At 39.7% G+C, this 6,495-nt stretch overlaps 1 non-coding gene across 1 annotated transcript; it reads left to right on the forward strand.

Moving 5' to 3' along the window:
- Nucleotides 1–2,567: 2,567 nt before the first annotated feature.
- On the forward strand, nt 2,568–2,671 carry LOC148565005 (small nucleolar RNA R71). Its single transcript, XR_015884227.1, has one exon. It is a non-coding gene; the product is annotated as a small nucleolar RNA R71 (small nucleolar RNA).
- The last annotated feature ends 3,824 nt before the right edge of the window (nt 2,672–6,495 follow it).

A 6,495-nucleotide genomic window follows, 5' to 3' on the forward strand; every position in this document is an offset into this window, starting at 1 on the left:
ATGGAATCCATGTTGGTTGTCCTTAATGAATGTGCATAATTCTAATAAATCCTAGTCACTTTGGCGCTTTGATCCTAAACAATTTTACTACCTAGAGTAATTGAAATCAAAGTATTAAAACATGCAAATGGTATACTTGTCATGAATTTCTAAATCCAGAGGAACTTCTTGCTTTTCATTAACTGTGTTCAAAAGGAACACCAAACTTAATGTTTGGTCGTGCACCTTGAATGAAAGATTGAATACAATTGGAATAAGATTTGGGAGTGCCTTCAGGCACACCAAACTTAGAGACCAATTGTAATTTACATGCAATGTTTAGTGCACTTTATCAACAGTTGTCCTGAGGATTCAAGTTCATGCATAAGAAACCATGCTTTATTAGATGTAAAACAAAACAATAAAGAGTAAGGATACTAAAACATGGGTTGCCTCCCATGAAGCGCTTCTTTAACGTCACTAGCTTGACGGTTGTCCCTTGTTAGGGTGGATTGTAGTGCTTGATGTCTTCTCCTCTCACTATGAAAACATCCCCATTTGATTCCTTCATGACCTCTAAATGTTCCATAGAAAGAACTTTCCTGATTGTGAACACTTGAGGGAGCTGGGAAGGAATGGTTTTGAGGCCAGGTGGGATTGGCAGATAATGACTTGATATCACTTTATCTCCCGGAGAAAAACCTTCAGTGGGAATTTTCTTGTTTCTCCACCCTCTTGGCAATTTCCCTACCATTCTTCCCTTTCTCTTGAGGATTTCTTCATTGACCCTTATGCCAGGAGGATCCTTCTGATCTGTTTCCATTGATTCTTGTGGCTTTAACTCTTGCAACTCTTGTTTGCCTTCCAAGGACTGTTTTAGAGTTTCAGCTGCTGGATTATTTTCCTCCAAACACAGATGGCTACTATCATCCTTAGGCTTTTCAGGTTCTGGTTCAGGCTCAGATGCAGGTTTGAAAACTTTGAAAATGAGCTGTTCATCATGTATTCTCAGAATTAGCTCTCCTTGTTCTACATCTATGAGCGCTCTAGTAGTGGCTAGGAAAGGCCTGCCCAAAATGATAAGGTGTAAGTAGCTTTCCTCCATGTCCAAAATGACAAAGTCTGTGGGGAAGTAATAATCTCCCACTTTCACCAGCACATTCTCAACTACCCCTTCAGCTTGCTTCTGAGTTTTGTCAGCCAGTTGTATGATTACATCAGTGGATCTCACCTCATTCAGTTGTAGCCTCTTCATAAGAGTTAGAGGCATCACATTTATGCTAGCTCCTAGATCACAGAATTCTCTGTCAATTTTTGTTTCCCCTATGATGCAGGGGATATGAAAACTTCCTGGGTCTGTTTTCTTAGAGACTGTGTCCTTCTTGATGAGGGCACTGCATTCTTTGTTCATTGTTACCGTTTGTCCTCCCTTCAAAACTCTTTTCTTGCTCAACAATTCCTTTAAATACTTGATATGTGTAGGCATTTGCTGGAGAATCTCAAGAAAGGGAATATTGATATGGAGAGACTTAAATGTCTCTAAAAACCTTGAATAGGTTTTCCCTTTTTCACCTCCTCCTAACCTCTGAGGAAATGGTGCTTTTGGTTGGTATGTTTCCATCGTGCCTTTTTGCAGTTCCTTAGCTTGCTCAGTTTCACTTTCCTGCTTAGCTTCCTTCACACCTTCCTTCAAGATTTCTGGCTCCTGTTCTGAGGGTCTAATTCCTTCTTCTTCTGAGACTTCCTTCAATATGGTGATGGCCTTGCATTCTTCCCATCTTACTCTCTTTTGTTCCCCTTTAGGATTCTTTTCTGTGTCACTAGGGAACACTGCAGTTGATTTGGGGGCCTGTTGAGATAGCTCTCCTACTTGAGACTCCATCCTCTTGAGTTTTTCACCATGGTTTCTTAAGGTAGATCTCACATCATCCCTGAAGCTTTTCAACTCAATTATGTCCTGACCCATGTGTGCCATCATTCCTTCTATCCTGTTTAATTGATCTTGAAATTGTTGGTTCGGGTTAGGTTGGGCAGGTTGATTATTTTGGCTATGATATGGTGGTTGAGAGTAAGTGTTTTGTGTGGCTTGGTATGATCTTTGGTTGGAGTTTTGGTATGTGGACTTGTTATGTTGGTTTTGCTGGTTTCCCCACCCAAAGTTTGGGTGGTTTTTCCAGCCTGGGTTGTAAGTGTTGGAATGTGGATCATATGGTTGCCTTTGTTGATTTCCTACATAATTGGCCTCTTCCCAATCACCTCCTTCAGTGCTTTCTTCCTCTTGATCTTGTGTGTGTATTGCAGCCACTTGTTTTGTTTCTAATTTCCTGGTGAGCTCTGCTAGTTGCTTGGCAAACACCTTGTTTTGGGCTAGAATTGTATCAACATGGTTCAGCTCCATGACTCCCTTAGTGTTGTGTCTCTATGATGCATAGTAGTACTCATTCTCAGCCACTGTCTCAATCACTTCAATGGCTTCTTCCACAGTCTTTTTCCTGTTCAATGAACCTCCTGATGAATGGTCTACAGCCTTCCTTGATTCATAAGAGAGTCCATCATAGAAAATATGCAATTGCACCCAGTCATGGAACATGTCTGGTGGGCATTTCCTTGTCAAATCCTTGAATCTCTCCCATGCCTCGTAGAGAGTTTCACCATCTTGTTGTCTAAAAGTCTGAACCTCAGATCGAAGCCTATTGACCTTTTGTGGGGGGTAGAAACGTGCCAGAAACTTGCTTTCCACCTCGTCCCATGTTGTTAGGCTCCCCCTTGGGAATGATTCCAGCCACTTAGCTGCCTTGTCCCTAAGTGAAAACGGGAACAAAAGCAGTTTATAGGCATCTTCCTGGACTCCATTGGACTTCACAGTGTCGCAAATTCTCAGGAATTTTGTGAGATGTTGGTTTGGGTCTTCATTAGCACTCCCACCAAATGAACAATGATTCTCCACAAGTGATATTAGCTGTGGTTTGAGCTCAAAATTGTTGGCCTGAATGGGTGGTTTCTGAATGCTGCTACCACAATTCCCAGAGGTTGGGTTTATGTATGAACTAAGAACCCTCCTCTCAGGAATGGCATTGTTTCCATCAGCTCTCTCATGGTTGTGAACTTCTCTATCCATGTTGAGATCTAAAGCTTCCTCAAAATTGTCCTTAGATTCTCCTTCAGATTCTTCTTCTCCCAGTACTCTCTTCCCTCTTGCTTCCCTTCTAAGTCTATGAAGGGTCCTCTCTGGTTCGGTATATGGAGGAGTTGATGTCTCTCCTCTCCTACCTGTCATACAAGAACACAGCACATGCAACAAACAAGTGAAATACTCTTGGTTAATGGAAGAGTATGGTTAGAGCAGTTGAGGAATTAATTCAAACAGTTAGTGAGTCAGTGAGTTAGTTGCTTGAATTTAAAGGCATAAAGAAAGAAAGCATGTAACAGAGTGCAGAAATTAAAATTCAACAAGTAACTTGTACTGAATTAATCAAAACAAAAAAAATGCTCAATCTAGTTAACTTCCAATTTGAGAATTGTCAATCGAAAACCAATCCCCGGCAACGGCGCCATAAACTTGATGCGCATAAACTAGTTATGCCACGATTTAGGAAATTGCACGATCGGCAAAATTCCTTCCGGCAAGTGCACTGGTTATCATCAAGTAAAAACTCACAATAGAGTGAGGTTGAATCCCACAAGGATTGGTTGAATGAGCAATTCGGATTAGAAGTATGTTTAGTTGAGCGGAATCAAGAATTAGATGAGAATTGCGGAATGTAAAATTAGCGGGAAACGTAAATGACAAGAAATTAAAATGGCGGAATCTTAAATTGCATGAATTAAAGAGCAGAAGCTAAATTGCTAAAATTAAAAGGGAATGGGGGTGATTGCATGAATTGAGTTGCAGAATGTAAAGAGAAAGTGGAAATCGGAGATGGGGAATTCATTGGGTTATAGGAGATATTGAGATCTCCGAATCAAAACATGTTTATCTCTTCCTCAACCAATGCGTTCATTGAATTTTGCTTGGCAATCTTATATGATTGGATCCCAATCCCTTGGCTCACCAATTCTCTCTAAAAACAAACAAATTCCCAATCCCTTGGTTTAAATGTTCATAAGAAGAGATGATGCTCGATCACTGATTATACCACACAGTTTCATGAACCACAATTTGGTAGGATTACATGTCACAATATCCATCCAAACCCCAATCCAATTCACTGTGAGAAAGTTTCTCTAGCATGAATCCTCCATTCCTTTCCCAAGGTTCCGAAGGATTCCAATTATGGGTAGTTTCTTTCCCAAGACAACTACCCAATGGAATTAGATCGAGAAGCTTTCTAACAAAATTCAAGAGAAAAGATTGAAGAAGAAGATAAACTATTATTGATTCATTGAATTACAATAGAGCTCCCTAACCCAATGAAAGGGGGTTTAGTGAGTCATAGCTCTGAATTCAATTACCAAGATATGTAAACTAGCAAAATGAAAAGGTAAAAAGTCCCTCCTAACTTAAATTCTATCCTATTTATACACTTTCTATATTGAGCTTCTGTTGTGTTTCTTGGGCTTTGAGGCCTCTCCCTGCTTTCCTTTTGCTTTGGGTTTATGATCCATAATCTTGATGAGGCTGCTGATCCAAATTCTGTAACATTCATTGAGCCAACTTAGTGATAATCAAGTAATGACACATGACTCAACAAATTGAAATTCCAGACTCATCAATCCTTCAAGCCCAATCCCATAAACCATGATATTCAATTGGGTTTCATACCAGAGTAAGTTTAAGTTAATATTTGTGTTCAAAAGCTAACTTAAACTGCAATATTTTTGGCCCATAAACCTTTTCCAATGGTGGAGTTTAAGTTGCAGTTTAAGCTTAAACTGCAGCTTAAACGCCAGACACTTCCAGTGATGCCTTTTGTGGAAGCACGTTTAAGCTTCAGTTTAAGGTTAAACTGAAGCTTAAACGTGAAAATGGAAGAAGGCAGCCCTGGAGGGTAACGTAGTCAAACACGTTTAAGCTTCAGTTTAAGGTTAAACTGAAGCTTAAACGTGGAGATAGGAAAGGCAGCCCTGGAGGTCGAACACGTTTAAGCTCCAGTTTAAGGTTAAACTGGAGCTTAAACGTGGGAATAGAGAAAGCCATCCTGGAGGTCGAACACGTTTAAGCTCCAGTTTAAGGTTAAACTGGAGCTTAAACGTGGAAATGGAGAAAGCAACCCTGGAGGAGAAAACTTGGTCGAACACGTTTAAGCTCCAGTTTAAGGTTAAACTGGAGCTTAAACGTGGAAATGGCTCCCTGGTGCATTTCCCATTTCTGGCGTTTAACTTCCAGTTTAAGGTTAAACTGGAGGTTAAACGCCACTTTCAGCATTTCCTTAGCTCTCATGGTTTTGGCGTTTAAGCTCCAGTTTAAGCTTAAACTGGAGCTTAAACTCCACATGTGATATTCAAGCTTCCTTTATTGATTTTGTTGCTTCCTTGCCTAGCCTCTTCTTCCCTGAAATCATCCAAACAACTGCATCAAAGTCTTGCAAAATTTCATGAGAAATCTTTCATTCATAGCATTCAAGGAATATAACTAAAAACTCATGGAATTTGCATCAAAATCTTCATGTTTGAATGATTTAAGACAAGCATGACTATTTGGCCCAAATGATTACTTAAGGCTCAAGAAAATGCATAAAACAACTAAAAATAACAGAAAAATGCTAGTGAAACTAGCCTAAGATGCCTTGGCATCAGTTGTTGATGTGCTCTTTTTTTAAGAACAAAGAGGGTTTATCATAGGCTCAAAATTGGTTAGCAATGGTAGATAAAAGGGTTAAGGCCATTTGGAAAAAGTAACTATTGAAATGACGGCCTCAATCATGTAAATGCATTCATACACAAAGTAATGGACATATAGAATTAGACAAAGCAAGGATTACAATCATAGAGAGAGATATGCACAAAAGAATGAGAATTAATGGTTAGAAGATGTAACCATGCAATAGGCTCAAAACTTACATGCTTGTGTTCTTACCTCAATCACTATGTTCCAAAATACATTCTTAAAGCAAGTTAACTGCAAAATTTTTTTTTTCAAAAATTTGGTAGGGTACCCAGAACATAGTTTTTTGGGAAAGAAGTTATTATTTTGACCAAGCAACTCTATAGAAACTAACTATCATGCAAGGAGTATTTACAAGCAAGACTAACTACACATGCAATGTACTAACTACTAAGCAAAAGATAAATCCATGGGTATTGAAAGGAAGAGATTGTTACCCATGGAGATCGGTCGAACGACCTCCCCACACTTATAATTTAGCACGGTCCTCCGTGCTACGAGCAATGCACAAAGGGCAGTCGGGACCGGAATCCTCACTATTCTCTCCTTCAGAGCTCCCATCACTTGGGTTTGAGGTGGATGTAAATATTTCGGGTTCCTCCATGCTAGGGGTAACACAATGCAGAAGCTTCTTGATGTAAGTGTATCGGCGTTGGTTGCGCCGCTCATATCTATCAAGCTTTTGATATAGA

This window comes from Arachis ipaensis, chromosome B5 (assembly GCF_059453495.1).
Source record: "Arachis ipaensis isolate K30076 ecotype BB chromosome B5, ASM5945349v1, whole genome shotgun sequence".
In the NCBI taxonomy this organism is placed as follows: Eukaryota; Viridiplantae; Streptophyta; class Magnoliopsida; order Fabales; family Fabaceae; genus Arachis; species Arachis ipaensis.